At 47.5% G+C, this 22,500-nt stretch overlaps 1 protein-coding gene across 3 annotated transcripts in view; it reads left to right on the forward strand.

Annotated features, from left to right (window-relative positions):
* The window catches only part of DPP3 (dipeptidyl peptidase 3), a 374,981-nt gene that overhangs the window by 966 nt on the left and 351,515 nt on the right, over positions 1-22,500 (forward strand). The window lies entirely within an intron of this gene.

Raw genomic sequence — 22,500 nt, forward strand, 5'->3', positions numbered from 1 at the left:
CGCACTTCGACATTCCCCCCCGCACTTCGACATTCCCCCCCGCACTTCGACATTCCCCCCCGCACTTCGACATTCCCCCCCACTTCGACATTCCCCCCGCACTTCGACATTCCCCCGCACTTCGACATTTCCCCCGCACTTCGACATTCCCCCGCACTTCGACATTCCCCCCGCACTTCGACATTCCCCCGCACTTCGACATTCCCCCCGCACTTCGACATTCCCCCGCACTTCGACATTCCCCCCGCACTTCGACATTCCCCCGCACTTCGACATTCCCCCCCGCACTTCGACATTCCCCCCACACTTCGACATTCCCCCCGCACTTCGACATTCCCCCCGCACTTCGACATTCCCCCCCGCACTTCGACATTCCCCCCCCGCACTTCGACATTCCCCCGCACTTCGACATTCCCCCGCACTTCAACATTCCCCCGCACTTCGACATTCCCCCGCACTTCGACATTCCCCCGCACTTTGACATTCCCCCCGCACTTCGACATTCCCCCCGCACTTCGACATTCCCCCCGACACTTCGAAATTCCCCCCGCACTTTGACATTCCCCCCCCTTCCTGATTTAGCTGAAATGATAAATCGTGATGCGCACAACTCATGATACGTTTATTGAATAGAACACGTAAAACGTACAAGATTGAAAGCTCGTCTCAAAGTCTGGAAACATAAAAAATGTAACAAAAAATGTTAATTGTATTAAAACCACTCGTACACTTGTTCAAAGTGCACGACATATAATATACAAACACAATATATACAAAGATTCAACCAAACAAGAGAAATTTAGAAGGAAAAAGTATAATAATTACAAGAGTGAATATTCATTATGGATACAGAATTATATTACAACTAAATTGTGAATTAAAAATAGTCAACTGCACTGTTTAATTCAACAAAATGTAACGAGAACAAAAACTTAACAAATTGCAGGCTCAAAGTGGTGTGACAAATTGCTGATCATAACAGCTTCGTCAGCATGAATGTCTTTCGTATCTGTCTTGAGTGGTTTATACTCTAACCATTAATTTATTGCCATTTCCACATTTACAGTGCACGTAAATCTGATTGTTGAGGATTGTTGCCATCACAAAAATCTAAAGATATACCAGTATGTCTATTTGTATCAATTATATCGAAGAAGGATATCATAAAAATATGGCAAAAACTATAATTGTATGAGAAATACTGATTTAAATTAATAGCAATATTAAAATAAAATCATTAATCATAAAATCAAAATTTATTGCCAACTCTTTAAAGGCTGTCATGTGGTCAATGGTTTTTCCCTAATTAGTTTTCAATATCAATTAAATTACTATTTTTTGTAAATAAGCATACATAAATAAATGTTTTGAGGGGGGTAATCTGAAATCGTAGTGGGTAGGATGAAATTGATTTCGGGGGGGGGGGGGGTAAGATGAAGGAGGGGGTAATCTGAAATCGCTACACCGGGACGACCCACTCATCCACAGACTCCCATTACACGAGCTACGGAGTGTGCGATTATTTCTGGTTCCATTGGATCTTCATCACAAGGGGGAATGTGCACTTCATAACTGATTGGCACGCTACCTTTCAAATGAAGTCTCAAAATCCATCGAGCCAGATGGGCCAAACGGCCCATATCATAGCATCTCGTTCTGTCGGTAAGATCAGGAGACCACCGGCCAACCAGCGGACTGGCTCAACAGATTTTGACCAGGCATCCAGGTCCGCCCATGAGGGTGACTCGTCAATATGTGTGCCGTTGCTTGGACGGACAGACATTAAGCTGGGTATTCCATTTGCTGACATTATTTGATGGATGTTAAAGATCCCATGGTGTCCTTCAAGAAGAGTAGGCGAGCTATCACCGGCACCCTTAACTGATTACAAATTCCTGTTCTAACCTACAGGGGCACTGCATCAGTGGCGTCGCCATATATCTGTGAGAACTGATGCAAACCTGCAGTCACATGCTGCATACGAACAACAATGACGACCTTTCCGTACTACCTGAGATTTCATTTTCTTGTCAAACACCTTATACTTCCTACTTCATAGTATAATACACAACAGTTGTTTAGCCTTTCAATGACCAATGGCAATGTCGTAACATTGGTATTAACTGCATGGTTTTGATGTATGGGAAAAGCAGATGTGTGAAAATTCTCGCATCATTCCATTCCTATAGATGTTTTCTGATCCTTCATCCATCAAACGTAGCCAGACCACAGTTTACGTTGGGAATGCGTTCCTAAAATGTGCGATGAATATCAAAACAATGTAGATCAAAGCGCGTTTTCTCATCTACTCCACTATAATATATAGAGCTTGTGTGGCTGGAGCTATGCTGCCAATATTCAGTCGTCGATTGGTCGCGGCACTGACCAATTGGGTGTGCCTGTTTTTCCCAGCATCGTTCTTTATGTTTTTAAAGGTGGGCCTAGATCGGCACTCTAGTCCGGAGACAAACCATTAAAAAGGAAAATAATTAAATATGATGTATGAAGAAATGTTTAATGAACATGTTTTTCTTTCCGTTGGCACCGTTTGTGTCAGCAGAAAACGTCATCATAATAGACATCACAAGAGTGTGCAGCAACCTTCAAATGCGATGACATAGAGTATGATAGGTTGTGATCAATATCATTTATTTCAAAAATGACAAAAATTATAAGGTGCATCGCCAAGAACGTTCCGCAGCACATTGTCCATCTTAGGTGGGCTAAGAATGGTACAACCGCAAGTAAGAACAAGTCTGGAGACGGCAATGGTTCACGAGCAATGTACACGGTTCGCCTTTTTATCTTGCCAAAACGAAGTTTTTGCAAGATATGTTAGTTTGCTTGTATGTTTTTTTCATTTTTTATTTTCGTTTGTTTGTCTGTAATCACGTATTGATCACTCTGCAGAGCACAGTTATCATTGGAAATATTTGTAACCGCATATCAGAGTCTTATAGAGGTCCCTTTCAGCGCATAAAATTTTCAAGGTCAAGGACAAAGGTCAAGGTCACTTTGTCGCAAATCAGCGGAGTCGACGAAACCCTTATTTTTTGATCAGATCGTCTTCAAACTTCATGGGAATATAGTTCATGGTCTGGCACTCAGCTGATTAATTTTTGGTGGCGATCAGCCTTGACCTTCATGGTTAGCGCTGGAGGTCGAAAGTTTTTGACCCCAAGGTCAAATTTTGAAATCTGAGATACCATATCGAGTAATACCTCATATGAAAGCGCTTGATAAGTGCTTTCCAGATCTGTCAAAAGTTTGACGCTATGACGTCATGTGATTACGTCATGACGAAAAAACGGATTTTTTTCATGGTTACTCTGTAGAACGATTCTCATCAGAATCTCTCGTAGGCAGATATTCCTCAAGGAGTCGCTCTTGGTGGAGAGCAGCTCTGTTCACCTCAGTGTGACCTTAAAGAAGTCACACGTGGTCACCTTTTGGCAAGATACAGGTCACCCTGCGGGTGAAATTGGTTTTTTTTATTTTTTGACCTTCGAGGGGACGCCATGGGCAAACTGGCGGGAATCGGGAAAAACGTAAATGATGAAAGTTGTAGTACTCGAAGAGCACTACTTTCGTACCAACTTTCATTCAAAACAGTTGAAAACCCTAGGAGCTCGACGCCCAATTTATTGATTTTTTGACATTTTCTAAGTTCCTGACCTTGTGACCTTGACATTGGGCCGAAAATGAAAAATCGAGCTCCGTGGGGCTATGCAGCTGCCATTGGGATAACCAAATACCGAAACCCCTGCCAGATTCGACAAACCCCCTCGGAGAAGATGCAACTTGAAATTGGCTACCCCTAAAAACACGTTTTTTTGGCGTGGCTCCACCCATAATGGGCGCACCACGCCCATTCTCAGGAAAACACAACTAGACCATGATATAAACCTCCCACCCAAATTTTATCAGGATCGGATCAAAACCCACGGAGCTATGCTCCAGACAGACATAGAGACAGACATAGAGACAGACATAGAGACAGACATAGAGACAGACATAGAGACAGACATAGAGACAGACATAGAGACAGACATAGAGACAGACAGACAGACAGACACACACCCATAACGAATATAGTGGTCACTTACTGACTCCTGAACCAATTAATGGAATGCGCTACAGATGCGTTAATTACGTTGTCACTTCACGTACAGTACTCTATTTTTCATCAGTTCCGAAGGAAGTGACTTATTCTTTTACAGTTTTACCGATGATGTTGCCCTCCTATTTTATTATCTTGCCAAAACGAAGTTTTTGCAAGATATGTTAGTCAGCTTGTATGTTATTTTTTTTTTGTTTGTTTGTTTGATTGTCTGTAATCACGTATAAAAAATTCTGCAGAGCACAGTTATCATTGGAAATTTTTGTAACTTCGCACATCAGAGGCCTATAGAGGTCACTTTTAGTGCACAGAATTTTGAAGGTCAAGGTCAAAGGGCAAGGTCACTTTGGCGCAAATCAGGGGAGTCGACGAAACCCTTATTTTTTGAGTAATTTTGATCGGATCGTCTTCAAACTTCATGGGAATATAGTTCATGGTCTGGCGCTCAGCTGATTAATTTTTGGTGGCGATTGGCCTTGACCTTCATATGTTTTCTTTTTTTTTTGGTCTGTAATCACGTATAAATCACTCTGCAGAGCACAGTTATCATTGGAAATTTTTGTAACTTCGCATATCAGAGGCCTATAGAGGTCCCTTTCAGCGCATAAAATTTTGAAGGTCAAGGTCAAAGGTCAAGGTCAAAAGTCAAGGTCACTTTGTCGCAAATCAGGGGAGTTGACGAAACCCTTATTTTTTGAGCAATTTTGATCGGATCGTCTTCAAACTTCATGGGAATATAGTTCATTGTCTGGCGCTCAGCTGATTAATTTTTGGTGGCGATTGGCTTTGACCTTCATGGTTAGCGCCTCAGGTCAAGCATATTTGACCCTAAGGTCAAGCATATTTGACCCTAAGGTCAAATTTTCAAGTTTTAGGAACCATATCGTGTAGTACCTCAAATTGAACACCTCGATGAGTGCTTTCTAGATATGTCAAGCTTGAGACATTATGACGTCATTTTATTTGGTGACGTTATGAGGCAAAAGCATATTTTTCAAGGTTACTCTGTAGAACGATTCTCATCGGAATCTTTCGAAGGCAGATATTCCTCAAGGAGTCGCTCCTGGTGGATAGCAGGATCAACCTTAAAGAAGTCACACGTGGTCACCTTTTGGCAAGATACGGGTCACCCTGCGGGTGACATTGGTTGATTTTTTTTTTTTGTTTGTTTGTTTGTCTGTAATCACGTATAAAAAATTCTGCAGAGCACAGTTAACATTGGAAATTTTTGTAACTTCGCATATCAGAGGCCCATAGAGGTCCCTTTGAGTGCACAAAATTTTGAAGGTCAAGGTCACTTTGTCGCAAATCAGGGGAGTCAACGAAACCCTTATTTTTTGAGTAATTTTGATCGGATCGTCTTCAAACTTCATGGGAATATAGTTCATGGTCTGGCGCTCAGCTGATTAATTTTTGGTGGCGATTGGCCTTGACCTTCATATGTTTTTTTATTTATTTATTTATTTATTTTTTTGGTCTGTAATCACGTATAAATCGCTCTGCAGAGCACAGTTATCATTGGAAATTTTTGTAACTTCGCATATCAGAGGCCTATAGAGGTCCCTTTCAGCGCATAAAATTTTGAAGGTCAAAGGTCAAGGTCACTGTCGCAAATCAGGGGAGTCGACGAAAGCCTTATTTTTTGAGTAATTTTGATCGGATCGTCTTCAAACTTCATGGGAATATAGTTCATGGTCTGGCGCTCAGCTGATTAATTTTTGGTGGCGATTGTCCTTGACCTTCATGGTTAGTGCCTCAGGTCAAACATTTGACCCCAAGGTCAAATTTTCAAGTTTTGGGAACCATATCGTGTAGTACCTCAAATTGAACACCTCGATGAGTGCTTTCTAGATATGTCAAGCTTGAGACATTATGACGTCATTTGGTGATGTTATGAGGCAAACGCATATTTTTCATGGTTACTCGAGAACGATTCTCATCGGAATCTCTCGTAGGCAGATATTCCTCAAGGAGTCGCTCCTGGTGGATAGCAGCTCTGGCCACCTCAGTGTGACCTTAAAGAAGTCACTCGTGGTCACCTTTTGGCAACATACGGGTGGCACCCTGCAGGTGACATTGGTTTTTTATTTTTTATTTTTTTCTCGATTTTTTTTTTCTCGCAATTTCATTTTCTAGAAGCTGTGCGTAATGTCCATAAGTACAACATATAAAAAAAATCCGATTTGATTTGGTCAATTTTGATGGAAGAGATAGGTTTTTACGGTAGGGCTTGCTCAATAATTCCCGCGAACCATCGCTGCCTTCCGGCTTGCATTTTATTTATTTATTTATTCTGAATTACTGGTAGATTCAAACGTGTGTGTGTGTGTGTGTGTGTGTGTGTGTGTGTGTGTGTGTGTGTGTGTGTGTGTGTGTGTGTGTGTGTGTGTGTGTGTGTGTGTGTATATATGCATATATGCATATATATTGTTACGTTTGAGGGGGGGTATGCATTTAAAGGATAATTAGGATGTTTAATTAGGTATGCCATGCTGTTCGAGTTTACCAGGATCTCAATGTAATAAGTAGCAATTCAGTGGTGATAAGTTGTCTAGTAAATGTTCATTTCTTCAAGGGGGAAATGATAATTGTCACGTAATTAGATAGGGACACGGGATAGGGTAAGTGTGTCTGCGTAAACCCCTTTTGGTATTCTCTGGAGGCTGGCCGTGACGTCACAGGACAGTGCAGCGGATGGCTCCGCCCCGTGGTCACGATTGGCAGAAGGCAACGGCGGTGGGCCAATAAACGGCTCGATTGGAAGTGACGAGGACAGGAGGATAAAAAGGTTCTGTTCGGGGTCGAAAAGAAAGAGGAAGAAGATCGGGACAAAACGATCGTGTTTTTTTGGTGTGGAGGCTGTTGCGCGGAGAGCGTCCTTGTTGTTGTGCTGATTCGATCGTGTTCTTGATCGTGTCTTGGAGCCTTGCTGAGCCTCGTGCCTCACCTTGGTTGGCTCTGGGGTTCTGCTGACTCGGAGTACGGGGTCGAACGGCGGGCGGACCTGCCTCCCTCTCCTGCTCGCAACTTGGCGCCAGAACTGGTTCCCTGGCGGCTGTGAGCGGACTTGGGCCAAGACCAGGAGGTCGACAGCACCACGGTTTCTCCTGCCCCCCTGACGAGAGCAAGGCCAGCTCGTCCGACGCCGATCCAGGGACAGTTGCGTCCACACCACGGTCCAGCCTGACCACCAGAAATAGCTACGTTGTGTGTGTGTGTGTGTGTGTGTGTGTGTGTGTGTGTGTGTGTGTGTGTGTGTGTGTGTGTGTGTGTGTGTGTGTGTGTGTGTGTGTGTGTGTGTGTGTGTGTGTGTGTGTGTGCTTGTGTGCTTGGCGCCTTCGAGGGTTTGAGATCTGTATATTCATTGGAATTGTCTGTGTTTTTCCCCACGCCCGATCCCACACCATCCCGTCGAATCGCCCCGGATCCCTTTTCTTGCCGAGTCTTGTTATTTCTGGTTAATAGTAAAAACAAATAAACATCATCAACTCGGTGAAAAGTGACTTGTGCCACCTTCCTCGTCCCGTTTGCGGTAGAGCGATTATAACCGCCATGTTTAGGTTATAAATAAATAAACCGCCTCCATCGTTTCGGCTCATTCTACGTTGGCGGGACTGTTCAAGTCCCGTGGACGTCACATTGGTGGAAGGGTGTTGGATGTTCGAACCCCTCTAAATTATATTTGGTATCGGGAGAATATACCAAGATTAAAATCTCGCCACGAATTGGAATATAAAATAACTTCAGAAAAGCGCGCGAGCGCGAGAAAATTTTGGCGGGATTTTTCAAATTTAAATTAATTGGCGGCAAACGGGACTTCTGCACCATGGCGGATGTGCAGATGTTTGAGGAGGAAGGCCACGTGTCTGGCAGCGAGTCGGGGGAAGAAGGGAGAGACGGGGGTAGGGTTGGAACCTCCCCCATTCCGAGCGTGGACCGTGCTTCATCGCCCGCAACGGAGCCGGCAGCGCTGGAAACCGGCACGATGACGATCTGGACAATGTTGGAACGTTTAATGAGTGCAATTACAGCACAAGGGGCAAAAATGACGGCACAGGGGACACAAATGGCAGAAATGACGGCACAAATGGAAAATCAATTCGTGACACAGAGGGCAGAAATGACAGATCAATTGGGGGTAATGGGGGTACAGTTGGGTGCACGGATTGATTTAATGAGGGATGAATTGGGGGAAAAGATGGAGAAAATGAAAACTGAGATGCAGGAGTGTGTGGATGTTAAATTGGGGGAAATACAAAGTAAATTCGAGGATAGATTGGAGGAAACAAAGGTAGAAATTACATTGGAGGGGGAAAATATACGGAAAAAATTGGTAGATAAAATTGATGCAACGAACATTCGGGTTGATAAAGTGGATGAAAGCCTGGAACGTCATCATGCCTGTGTGGATGCTCGTATGCAGCTGCAAGTTGAAGAGTGGGGAGAGCTGAGGAAGCAAGGGATGAATTTGGCGGAGGAGGTAAAAGGATTGGAGGCTCGTTTGGACGAACAAGATAAAATTATGAGTCAAGATGAAGTCTTGGATAAAGGCCTGGTGGAGCCGTCTTTTGTAAGTAGAGTGTCCGGGTTGGTTGAGGAGCAGCTACAAACTTGCGATGGAGCCTTGGAGGAGGTTGTGCGGGCCCAGAAGATCCTGCGGGAAGAGGTGAATCGGTCCATTCAACGTTTGTAACAGGAGGCAAAATTGACCCATGAGATCCTCACCACAAAACATCTTTGGCCACAGTGGGCTCCGAAATTGGATACACAGCCACAAGGGTGTTTGATCCCTGGGCTGGATTCGGACAAGGGAGAAACTGAGAAGCGGGCCACCGTAAAAGTGATCCCCCTGGTGAATTTCGACGGGTCAGGGAGCGTTGAAGCTTTTCTGACGCAATTTGAGTGCATTTCCCGACTAAACGGGTGGAATGAGCGGGAACGTACAGGGAATTTGGTGGCAACGTTGCGGGGACCAGCCGCAGATGTGTTAAACGTGATCGCGGAGGGGATGTTGACCAGCTCCCACATTTGCGAGGCGTTGAGCCGTCGGTTTGGGTTCGTGGCAAACTGTGATCTGGTGCGGGCCCAGCTCCAGCACCGCAGATTAAAGCCGGGTGAGACAGTGCAGGAGCTGGCACAGGACATTTACCAATCAGTCAGGATCGCATATCGGGACCTTACAGTGGAGGCATGGGACAGACTGGCACTAGAGAAATTTTTAGCTGCTCTTCCTGACCCTGAGGTCCGAGCGCTAGTGGAGTTACAGGATCCACCCACCGTTCACCGAGCGGCCGAGTGCGCGGCCAGGCTGGCCTCGTGGAGTCGGCCGGGTCGGGTTCCAGAGAGGCCATCGGTGACGATCCGACAGGCGGAGATCCAGGATCAGGGAGGGGGGCTGGGAGAAATTGGCATTACCCAAATGTTCAGGAAATTTCCCAGAAGCTGTCAAGTTTGATAAAGGGTAATCCGGTAGTTAGTGCGCCAAAGCGGCGGGGTCCAGCCCAGCCAATAGAGCAATTCGATTATGGCCGAGGGGGTCCGGAACCGGAAGAGACATTTCACCGATACTCATTGGGGCCTTTATGGGGAGTTGTTTCCGGTGCGGGCGAAGAGGACACATGCAACGATATTGCCGGTACCCGGCGATGGAGGGACCCTCCAATAGACTTTTAGACTCGGAGAGGGTGAATCCTCCTGCTGAACCGCCAGGTCTATCCGAGATGCCCTTTCATAGGCCGGGTCCGGAGATCACTGACGGGGGTCGGGGAGACTAGATTGGGCTGAGCATATACGGCCATGCTCGGCTGCTGAGATTGTGTCGAAGTGCCCTCCTTTGGTGGAAAAAAATGAATTGTGGGAAAATTGGCATGGGTTTGTAAGTTCTGCTGGGTTTTAGAGTGACAATCGGGACAGTGGGTAATTGGTAACAAAGCGGGCACAAGTGGCTGTCCAATGGCTGGTGCGTGGATCGGGTGAGAAGTGCTGTGTGAGTTGTTTTAAGTTAAGAAGTGAAATGTATGGTGCACACATTGATTTTTTTTATTGGACATGGTGTGGTAACAGGGAAGGTCATGGTCGGCGAAGTGTTAGAAATGCAGGTGTCACATGTAAGGCCGATGGGATGGGGGAGTCATGGGGGTTTTGTGGGTGGGGATGATGTGCTTGTCCACAGGGATTGCTGAAGCTCACGGTGAGCGTGAATTGCGACCCCCTTCAAGGAGATTCACCACCTGGTGGCTAATGGTGACAGTGTCTGGAGGCAACTGGGAGAGGGTCTGGTTGGGCGACCAAGGCGGGTAGGACCTTGGCAACCCAGGAAGGCCAGAGGAGCCAGTGAGACCCCTTCCAGAGTGTTGTACTGGATTAGAGCTGATGGCTTCTAGGGGGGAGGGAATCAAAGGGAGCGGGGCGGAGAAACGTCCGGGTTGGACTAAAGCTTACCTGTGGGCATGGTTGCACCTGAGATGCCCCCATCATCTTGTGGTAACCCACCCCACGGCCATGACGGGATTCAGCCTGCATGATTAAAATGAGGACCATGACCTAGAAATGTGATGATGACCATGGTGTGAGTGTTGTGAAGATGTATGAGTCCCACTCGATCCCGCACAACTTGACATGTGCAGCAAGGGCATGATGTCCGCATAATTTTGGGGCAAGCAAATTTGAAGATTGGCTCCCCAGGTAACGCTGGGTCTATTAGCATCCACTGGGGGAGGCGGTCAAGTGTAAATATCCTGTGAATAGTGTCGTTAAGGCTTAGAGTAGGAATGTAAAGTATAAGTGTTGTGTTTTTGTGGAACCTTTTGTTTCCCCTCCCCAGATCACTGGAAGAGTGCTGGGCAAGAGCGATGATCCAGAGGATGGAGTGCAACTTCGCTCAGTGCTCTCATGTGATAAAAAAAAACAAAAACGAATGATTGTTTAGGCGAGGATAAGGCCATAAGGGGGTAGTACATTAAGCAGGATAGGTAAGTTGGCTGCGACTCGCTGCCCATTGCCCCTCCTACTTTATTTCGTTAGGTTAATTAGGTGTGAGTCAGTAAGTGTTAAGGCTGGTACGGTAGCGCCTGTGATATACCTTGCAGGAGCTGCTGTACCAGAGGAGGGGGCAGTGTTACGTTTGAGGGGGGGGGGTATGCATTCAAAGGATAATTAGGATGTTTAATTAGGTATGCCATGCTGTTCGAGTTTACCAGGATCTCGATGTGATAAGTTGTCTTGTAAATGTTCATTTCTTCAAGGGGGAAATGATAATTGTCACGTAATTAGATAGGGAAATGGGATAGGGTAAGTGTGTCTGCGTAAACCCCTTTTGGTATTCTCTGGAAGCTGGCCGTGACGTCACAGGACAGTGCAGCGGATGGCTCCGCCCCGTGGTCACGATTGGCAGAAGGCAACGGCGGTGGGCCAATAAACGGCTCGATTGGAAGTGACGAGGACAGGAGGATAAAAAGGTTCTGTTCGGGGTCGAAAAGAAAGAGGAAGAAGATCGGGACAAAACGATCGTGTTTTTTGGTGTGGAGGCTGTTGCGCGGAGAGCATCCTTGTTGTTGTGCTGATTCGATCGTGTTCTTCATCGTGTCTTGGAGCCTTGCTGAGCCTCGTGCCTCACCTTGGTTGGCTCTGGGTTCTGCTGACTCGGAGTACGGGGTCGAACGGCGGGCGGACCTGCCTCCCTCTCCTGCTCGCAACTTGGCGCCAGAACTGGTTCCCTGGCGGCTGTGAGCGGACTTGGGCCAAGACCAGGAGGTCGACAGCACCACGGTTTCTCCTGCCACCCTGACGAGAGCAAGGCCAGCTCGTCCGACGCCGATCCAGGGACAGTTGCGTCCACACCACGGTCCAGCCTGACCACCAGAAATAGCTACGTTTTGTGTGTGTGTGTGTGTGTGTGTGTGTGTGTGTGTGTTTGTGTGTGTGTTTGTGTGTGTGTGTGTGTGTGTGTGTGTGTGTGTGTGTGTGTGTGTGTGTGTGTGTGTGTGTGTGTGTGTGTGTGTGTGTGTGTGTGTGTGTGTGTGTGTGTGTGTGTGTGTGTGTGTGTGCGCTTGGCGCCTTAGAGGGTTTGAGATTTGTATATTCATTGGAATTGTCTGTGTTTTTTCCCCACGCCCGATCCCACACCATCCCGTCGAATCGCCCCGGATCCCTTTTCTTGCCGAGTCTTGTTATTTCTGGTTAATAGTAAAAACAAATAAACATCATCAACTCAGTGAAAAGTGACTCGTGCCACCTTCCTCGTCCCGTTTGCAGTAGAGCGATTAGAACCGCCATGTTTGGGTTATAAATAAATAAACCGCCTCCATCGTTTCGGCTCATTCTACGTTGGCGGGACTGTTCAAGTCCCGTGGACGTCACAATATCGTTACCCTCATAACAAAAGTGCCGAAGCTTCATCAACTACTAAAATGACTTGGCACTCTTGATATGAGGGTGACCATATATATATATATATATATATATATATATATATATATATATATATATATATATATATATATATATATATTTTGTTACAGCCGTGGGTACCGAGACACCAGTTTGCCACTCAGAAGGATTAATCCCCGGTTATCCTTGGAAGAGCCGGACTTGGGGCCACTGCTCACAATTAACGTTGTGGTACAGTGGGTTGTTTTACAACCATAAACGCCACCCAGTTAACCATGAGTTCCAGTGTCCACCATCTAATTATGCCGTTTTACTCAAGGTCACGTGGTTACCTGAATGGGGAGCGTGCCCTTGGCAAAGCACCAATGTTATCTTGATTCAATCTTAATTAGGGCGGCCGAGGGTTTAAACACTGGTGCGTGCCGACTATTTTTGGTCAAATGTGTGGTAATTACCTCCCAGTCTATCTCGGTTCAGACAATGCTAGACCAATGGAAAAAAGGTCCCAGTTCCGGGTTTTGAGCGTCGACCGGTCTCCTTCGGGGCTCTCTGCTGACGATCTCAAAGTTACATTTCCGGTCGTTACCTGTCCCGTTTCAACTGTTTATCTTTCTCACCTACATGTTCCTGTGTGTTCCAAGTTCGGTTTTGTTTCAAAAATTGTGCTATTTTGTGAGATTTTGTCGACCTTATCTTTCCGGGTGCTTGAGACCTACCCTTGAGGCTTGAGGCCTACTTGTTCCCCTCGGTGTACGATCGTGTTTATTTGTACAATCCCATTACCTTCAATTTCCATCTTCCCCACTTTCCTAACGTCCCCCATCCCTCCCAACTAATCACTCTATTTCTTATCTTAAATTAAAAAACAAAACAAAAAACAAACAAAAAAAAAACGGCAACAGCTTTCTCCTTGCATACTCACGAGTCTCGATTCTTCTTCTTCTTCATCTCCTCTTCTTCCTCCTCTTCTTCCTCCTCTTCTTCCACCTCTTCTTCTTCCTCAATTTTTTTCTACAACACTTCCATGACCTAATCTGTTGAAAACTTTCTCAAACATTAATAATAATAACAAAAACGATCTCTTATAATGCTTCATCTTCCTCTTTCACACGTGTGGCACTCTTTACTGTATCATAATGCACTACGCTTCTGCTATTTAAACAGACTGCTCTCAATTTGACCTCTCCTTCATACCTTGCCTAAAAAAATCCAACTGTTGCAGCGTTTCTTCTCTCCATTCTCTGAATTCGCCTTTATTGCATCCATCAAGAATTGTGTTAAATCGCATCTCTGACCAAAAACTTTACAAAACGCTAGTTTGCTATGAATGTTCGCTTTCCATCAGCCATTCTTTTTTTCCAACTTCAGTGCCAACTCACCCCTGTCACCCCTCACTCTCAAAGCAACCATCCCACTCTTCTCCCTCCAAACCTCCCTTTCACCTCTCTCAAAAATTCCCCCCTCACCTTTCCCCGACCATTCATCCCCCTCACTCATCATCCCCAAAGCTGCCTCCCCTCTCATCCACAAAGCTGCCTCCCCTCTCATCCACAAAGCTGCCTCCTTCCACTGCCCTCTCACCTCCATCTGTTCACTCCACCTCATCAAATCCTCAACTGCCTTGTTCCCCCCTCTCTTGTCCCCTCTCTCCCCCAGCACCAGAGAGCCTTTTCTCCTGGTCATTCGGCCCCCTCCCCTAGCTATAGTGCAATCCCGCACACTCTTTCAACAACCCTCCTTACCCCCCCCTCTCGTCCCTTGTCCTACCCTCCTCCTCCCCCCACCCCCTGCACCCAAAGCTTCCTCCCCTCTCTCTTCATTAAAAGTGTCGACCTCAAATATCCGGAGCCTTCGCTCAAACCTTTCAGATCTTTCCATACAGGTTGCCACTGACAAACCAGACATAATCTGCCTAACAGAAACTTTCCTCCTTCAAGACGTGTCTGACTCCCAAGTATCTCTCCCTGGTTACTCCCTCCTCCGGAATGACAGACCTGAGCCTCGTCCTGGTGGAGGGGTTGCTCTCTTCATCAAAGACTCTATTCCTCACTCCACATGCACTGCCCTCACTCCCCCACACCCCCAGGAATACCTCTGGCTACGGCTTCCCCTCCACTCCCACCTCGTGTTTATATGTGTACTGTACCGTCCACCTAACAGTGATGACTCCATCTACACCTCACTATCCAAAAACATGGACCAACTTCTATCTTCTCATCCAAACTCTCTCTTCCTCATATGTGGTGACTTCAATTGTCATCATGCCAGTTGGCTAGGTGTGGGTACCTCTCTCATCTGTCATGGCATCTCAGCAAATGCTTTCTGCGACTCATTGGGACTTACTCAATCGGTCAACTTCCCAACCCGGATCTCGACCAATGGTACTCTATCTCTTCTGGATCTGATTTTGACAAATTTCCCTGACAATATCTGCTGCTCTGCCTTCGCTCCAATCGGTTCTGCTGACCACGTCCTTGTCAAAGTGGACATCTCTCTGGCTATGATCAGAGAACCTCCTCACCACCGTCGAGTCAGGAATTTTACCCAAGCCGACTGGCAAGGTCTCCAAGCATCCATCAAACTTATAGACTGGCCTCCTATTGCTACTTTCTCCAACATAAACTCATCCTGGGAATTCTTTCAAAGAAACTTGCTCTCCCTCATGCACAGATTTATCCCCTCTCGTCTTCAGTTGTCCTACCTTTCCTCCCACCCTTGCTTCACTGAAGCTTGTGGTGAGGCAGTTGTTCTGAAACAACTTGCCTTTGCCTCATGGAAAGCAAACCCAACTGAGGGCAATCTCAGTTCCTTCCATAAAGATTGGAACAAGTGTGTATCTACCCTCAGGAGAGCCAGAAAACAACCTCTTTCTAATTTCAAGTCTGAATTCTCAAACCTCTCTCCCTCCTCAAAATCCTGGTGGTGTCTAATCAAATCTGTTTCTGGTGTATGTCCCCCCTTCATCCCCTCCCTTACCTCAAATGGCCGCACTGCTGATACCGCACGTGAAAAAGCTGAATGCCTAAACTCGGTGTTTGCAGCTAAATCTTGTGTCCGAAATCCATCGCTTTCTATACCCACCTTGCCCAGTCGCACCCAGCTGTTCCTGGACTCTGTGTCCTTTTCTTCTGACAAGGTGGAGAGCTTGCTGGCAAACCTCAATGCAGATTCTGCACCCGGTCCAGAGGACATCAGACCATGTGTTCTAAAAACCTGCTCCTCTGCTCTTGCTCACCCTCACTCTCTTCTATTCACCCTCTCATTTGCTCAAGGTCATCTGCCATCTGCTTGGAAATCAGCAAACAGCACTGCACTGCATAAAAAAGGTGCAAAAACAGATCCCTGCAACTACAGACCAATCAGCCTTCTCCCAATCATCAGAAAGGTTGTGGAATCCATCATCGCTTCAGACATTAAATCCTTCCTCTTCTCCAATGGCTTGATTTCCAATCATCAATTTGGTTTCAGACCAGGTCACTCTACCCTGGATATGCTGCTTCTGCTCTCCCAACAATGGATGGAGGTCCTCAATGCCAGACAGGAAATCCGAGCCGTATTCCTGGACATATCACGTGCTTTTGACACAGTCTGGCACCCTGCCCTGCTCAACAACTCTCTTGCTATGGTATCCAAGGCCATCTCCACTCATGGCTCGCAGACTTTCTCTCCTGTCGCAGTCAACGTGTGGCCCTAAATGGAGTTCTTTCATCACCTCTTCCTGTCCAGGCTGGAGTTCCGCAAGGTAGCGTTCTGGGCCCTGTTCTTTTTCTGGTTTTCATCAATGATCTCTCCGACTCTCTGGAAAATCCTCTATATCTCTTTGCTGATGACTTCACCCTCTGCCGTACCATCGGTCATCACTCAGACCGGCAAGCAGCAGCTTCTTCGCTCACTGCAGATCTGAATAAAATCACAAACTGGTCCAACACGTGGAACACGTCTTTCAATCCGGACATATCTCACAATCTCACGATGTCTCTTCAAAAGCACCGTTTAGAAACCCCCCCCCCCCATCCACTTTCTCAACAATCCTCTGGAAGAAGTCCTTTCTTTCAAGCTTCTAGGTCTCACTATCTGCCATGACCTTTCCTGGGAAAGCCACATTTCAAACCTCGGCTCCAAAGCCAGTCGCCGACTGGGAATCCTCCGTTGTGCAAAGTCCTTCCTCGGCCCACCTGAGCTCCTGACCACTTGCAAAGCTTTTGTCCGCAGCCTGATGGAGTACTGCTCTCCCCTCTGGGCTGGAGCTCCTGCCTCCCACCTTTCTCGGCTTCACGCTTTGGAAACCAAGGCATTTCGGATCATTGGCATCTCCCACGATGAGGCTGAGTCTTTGGGCCTCTCACTCAATCACCGCAGGTTGATCGGTGGTCTTACTGTCTTCTTACCGTCTCCTCTCCAGCCTTGCCCCCCCCCTGCTCTCTCTGGGATTTTTTTTTTTCCCCACCACATTTCCACAGGGCGCTCAAGGTCCGCCAGCAACCCCCTTCTGGTAAAACTACCAAAATCACGAATCACTGCTCACCTTTACTCTTTCATTCCTCTTTTTTCCCGCCTTTGGAATAAACTCCCTCACTCTATTCATTCCCATTCTTCCCTCCAGGCCTTCAAAACAGCTGTTCACCACCACCTCTTATCATCCCCCATCCAAATCCTCGATCTTTTCTACCCCCGATAATCCACCCAAGCCCACCTCCTTCAAATTCCCTGCTTTCCTTCCTGAAAGTCCCTGTAATGTAATATTCATCTTATATACCCCAAGTTCACTACCCCATCCCTCTCCCTTCCACAGATCTCCTAATGTCTCTGTTCCCCACTGTTTTGTCCTTCCCACTCCCTCCCCTCTTGTCTCATGCCCCCCTTGCTGTGCGTTGTGTGTTAGCTCTCACACGAGCCTCAACAAGGTGTACAAAAAAAGGACAAACAAGGACAGGTTGTAAGTCAACAAATTATTTATTAATAAGAAAATAAATAAGAAGAATCTTTTATTTCCTGAGGAAAATAAGTGAATAAATTCCAAAGCAATCAAAACGAATAATTAATCAGGAAAAATCAATGAAAATGACAGGAAAGAGAGAGAGAGAGCAAATGCTTATTGGGGGTTGACTTAATGACAAATAAACACAGTCAAGGGTACCCAGCAGATCATTCGGGGGGCGGGGGGGGGGGAGAAGAGTCGTCTCGCTCACCAGAGAGAAGTTGTCCGTGAAGTGAAAACGTCCTGAAATGTGTGTGCGTGTGCGTGTGCGTGTGCGTGCGCGTGCGCGTGCCTTGTCCGTCGCCAATACCCAGCCTTGCCGTGCACCCACTCGCGAACAGCCTTGAACACCAGTCGACATCTGGGGGGGGGGGGGCACTGAGATAGCCTGTCACGGTTTCGACCCTGGTGCTGCAACACGGGCAGCTCCTCACACTTCACAAAACTGGTGACGTCCAGTGACCCACACGGTCTGATGCTCACTGACCCGCTCCTCACTCGTTGTGACCGACCCGTGCCTCACTCGTTGTCGGCGCTGTTCACACCCACACGCGCACCACACGCTCGCTTGCTCAAGCACTGGAAAGGACGAACTGACTGGCGAATTGTTTTGTTGGTGCTGGTCAGACACCCACACGCTCACTTGCTCGCTTCCTCACTTGCACGCTCGCATGCTTGGTTTTCTCGCTTGCTCGCTTCTTCCCTCGCGCACTTCCACGCTTCTTGTTCGCTCGTGCTTGCTCACTCGCGCTTGCTCGTTTGCGCTTCCTTTCTGGCTCGCTTGCCCGTTTCTTGCTCGCTTCTCTTCTCGCGCGCCTCCTTTCTCGCTTTCTTTCTTTAGAAGGGACCTTCAATTCTTTTTATAGATGTGGCCCGTCTTGGCGGGCGCAGTCCCCTCAAGCTCACCCTGCCCCACTTGTGCACTGTTACCATGACAACCCCTGCGCTAGAAAAAGGGTGGGGCGGGCCTCGGCGTTCGTGAAAGAAATGTGTGTAAACGTTGCTGAAGAAAAAAAGGCGGGCATCAGCGCTCGCGAAAGAAATATGTGCATAAATGTGTCTGTCGTAAAGAAAAAAACTTCCCATAAGAGAGGGGATCCACTCTTTACCCTTCTCAACGCATCACATTTAAAATCCCATTAAACATGGGGATGGGGCTAATCTGAACATGCATTTAAGGAAATAACTGTCTGAGGACCTGGATGTGTGGATGCATTCATCAGACCGGATTCTGAAATCTGTAACGACACTCGCACACACTCGCACACACTCGCACACACTCGCACACACTCGCACACACTCGCACACACTCGCACACACTCGCACACACTCGCACACACTCGCACACACTCGCACACACTCGCACACACTCGCACACACTCGCACACACTCGCACACACTCGCACACACTCACACACACTCACACACACTCACACACACTCACACACACTCACACACACTCACACACACACACACACACACACTTTACCAGACATTTAAATAAAAATAAACTTCTTCTGGAAGCAACATGTCTTCTTCCTACTTCAATGAATGTTGGCATACTTATAGATTGGAGGCAAACTTGATAACCAGGCAACATCAACGGCACGTTCACCGACATCCATTCGATGAATACCATCTTATTTCACTTCTTAGTTAAAACTTTTAAAATGCTGCTTAGCCAATCTATAGTGCAGTACATTTATTTATCTGCGCTGCAAGGTAGTTATTTCGTCCATTTTGCGATCTCCCGATTTGGTAATTTAGTGATGTATTCTGGCATCTTTATCGGTCTTGTAAGTTCTCAAGGCTTGTAAGGCTTTTAAAGCAACACAAGTGTGAGTTGAGGCTGCAAATCGGGTCGTGGTATTAATAACGTGATGACGTAAATTGGGGAGACTAAATTGAAGTAATACTTTTACTATACTTTGTACATTGATGCTACCATAACATTTCCTGGGCAAGGGGTATGCTGGGTTGTTTGTGTTGTCTTTGTAGCATTCAGTGAGCAGGAATTTGTTGTTTGCTCATGGTATCAGCGATACCTCACCTATTCGTCGTGAAAGACAGTGGGATCTTTACCGCCCACCCATGACCGTTGCTGCCAGGAGGATCTTTTGGATTAAGGTCGTTGAGTCGTTCTAATGTATTCCACACATCAGGCTTGTTTACACCATGCCAAGCAGCTACTTAGGCCCATGTGGACATAACCGAGTTGGTGACCATGATGATGTGATTGGCTTCACACCATACCTGGCCACCGAGCAATAAAACGTTGTCCCTATTTTTTTATGTTCGATGTCGGGTTTCCATGGACTCCTGTCCTGTCTTTTGGTTGAACCGGAAGTGCTTCCCATCACTATTGCATGTCGTAAAGTATTTTTTCACAGAAATAAAACTTTTTTCGAAAGTAAGTTGCGTAGCAAAACATGCCCTTTCCGATCATAAAACCTCGCCGGACAGGTAAACAAAAACTGCAAATGGTGTCCATTGATTTGATTTGTACAATGAACAGAACTTGGTTTTAGGGGGGACTTTAAAACTTGCCCTTATAAAAAGGTAACAAACTATACAAGTATATTTACAAATAAAACCTCTCTCATTCCACTCGTGGTGCGGCAACGGTCATTTTATTTACAGGGGCAAACTCGTGCTCACTGAGTTGCAAAGTCATCTTCCCCAAGGGCAATAGCTTTGTCCTCTCTCAAGAGTGAGGATGGCAAGTTGTTTCCATCTCCAGTGCGGTCACAGTTTGTAATTATTCCTCATTGGGACCCTTAATAACATGAGGACGTGACTTTGTACGTGGGGACATGATGTCCATTTCAAACTAGAAGGGCACTCGTAGAGCGTATACCTCTACCATTCTGATTACTTTACGTTTTGTATCCCACTGCAAGGCCAGATCTGGATTCGGACCTTCATAAAAATCTAATTTCTTTGTTCTTGTCACCTAACCAGCTTGTTCACGTAGTTTTGTCATAACTTGTCCACAACTTTTTGAAATATTGTGCTATATGTCGTTTTAGCCCCATCACTCAATGGTGAAGAATTACTGAAAATAATTCTCTGATCCGGATTCGATCTTCACCAATATCCAATCAATTCTTCCTTGTTACATATTGTTGCGAATTCGCGCCCGCCGGCGTGCGAACGGCCACATAACTCGAATCGCGGCACGCCGCCCACCGGACGGACAATTCTGTCGTGACCCTCTCGGACTTACGCCGGGAACTAGTCACGGGTGGGCCTTTCGGCCTCACCACGATCGTGCCAATCGGCCCCCCGCGTGGGATAGGGTTGTTCGCCAAATTCGACCTACCTAAGTACCCACGCGGAGGGTAGACTGGGCAATCGCACCTCGCCGCAGGTCGACTCCGGACACGGGCCACTTAAGCGATCCCTTCCGTACTATCGGGATAACCAAGCGGTGTTATCGTCGGCCTCGACGGTTCCAATTAATTATCGGGCGTATTAAGCCCACTACCAACCCTTTACGTGAAGCAAGATGGAGATTCAATTAAAGAAAAGACGAAGCGAAACGGGAAAAACAGTTCAACATAATGCACATTTATTCCGCGGCACACAGAGAGCACACATATACAATTGCAACAATTATGCACATATATCAAATGCTACAAAAGAAACACAACAATGCAGAGATACTACCGACTACGCGAGCACACGGCAACACTTACACAGTTTTACTTTACAGACGGCGCTAACAACACATTTACTCAAAAGCAAAAGAAAAGGGCCACCCTCAAAGACAAGGGGGCAGACGGGGCCTGTGGGCCAATATTTGCGCGGGACCTGAAAGAGCGGTCAGGTCCGCGAGACCGGGTGGATCCTACCCGTGTCTTTGTGATGAGCCGCCAATGTAGTGGCGCGGCGGCGCCCCGACTCCGCGCTCCTTCGCGGGTTTCGTTGGCACTGCTTGGAGTGGGGTAGGAACGGGGCCCCCCTTTTCGCCGCACTACCTCAGCGCGGGGGGGGGGGGGGAAAGGGGGGAATTGTTGATGCTCTGGGGAAAGAGGATAGCTGGCTTGCTTGGGTCCGCGACGAGCGATTCCACTGTGAGCTCGTCGCCGACCGCTGTCTTCCTTGCCTCGGACCCGAGCTATTCGGCCTCGGACCCGAGCTATTCGGCCTCTTCCCCAATTCTCCTCAGCCGACTGCAGCAAACCACCTGTACGCCCTCGCCTCCCGACTCACTCCCCGCTCCTCCAAGGCCGACTCTGCACTCAAACCGACTCGACCGCGCTCCAGGCTTCCTCTCTCTGTAGCTCCCCGAAAGACTCCGAACCGCGACAGACTGCGAGCTCCACTCGGCTCTCCGACCTCTCCAGACTGACTCTTCCCTAACTGACTGCCTCAGATTCGCCCCGCGCCCGGCGCTTTATAGGCTGGCAGGAGAACCCATATGCAAATTTCTGGATCAGAACGAGCTCGGGGGTGGAGCCACGCTCGCCCATTGGACGGAGGAAAAGGGGCGTGAGTCTCCCCTGATCCGAGAATTTGCATATCCCGATTCTACTCCGACGCGCCTGGAGGCGGAGCCAAACCGCCCCGCGCTTGCTGATTGGACGGATCAGAAGTGGGCGTGTATCATTCCTGATCCGATTTCTCCTCGGAAAGGCCGCACTTTGCACCCGCGGCTCGGCGTGCGTCCCGCACGAGGCCAGGACAGCCTGACGCTCGGTGCCCACAAGCGGTGCGGGAATGGCCGCAGAAGGAGAGGCGAAGGTGGTGGAGGGTTTAAAGTGGTGGTCCATGGCCATGGTGCCGTTTGGAATGGCGGTGATGCGATGTTTGCGGGAGCGAGTTGTGAAGGTAAAGATCGTGGCTGTTGGCGTTGTTGTTGTTGTGAAGCGGCGTTGTGGTTGGTAGTTGTTGTGTGATGGCAGTTGAGACGTGGTTGGTTCAAAATAAAGATAGAACAGAAAAACGGCTATCTCAAAGGGTCGCAGCCCGAATGAATCACATTTATTCCCTCTAAACAACGGGTTTGGGC

Source organism: Eptatretus burgeri, chromosome 7 (genome assembly GCF_056783735.1).
Source record: "Eptatretus burgeri isolate ZD-2024b chromosome 7, Ebu_testis_v1, whole genome shotgun sequence".
NCBI lineage: Eukaryota > Metazoa > Chordata > Myxini > Myxiniformes > Myxinidae > Eptatretus > Eptatretus burgeri.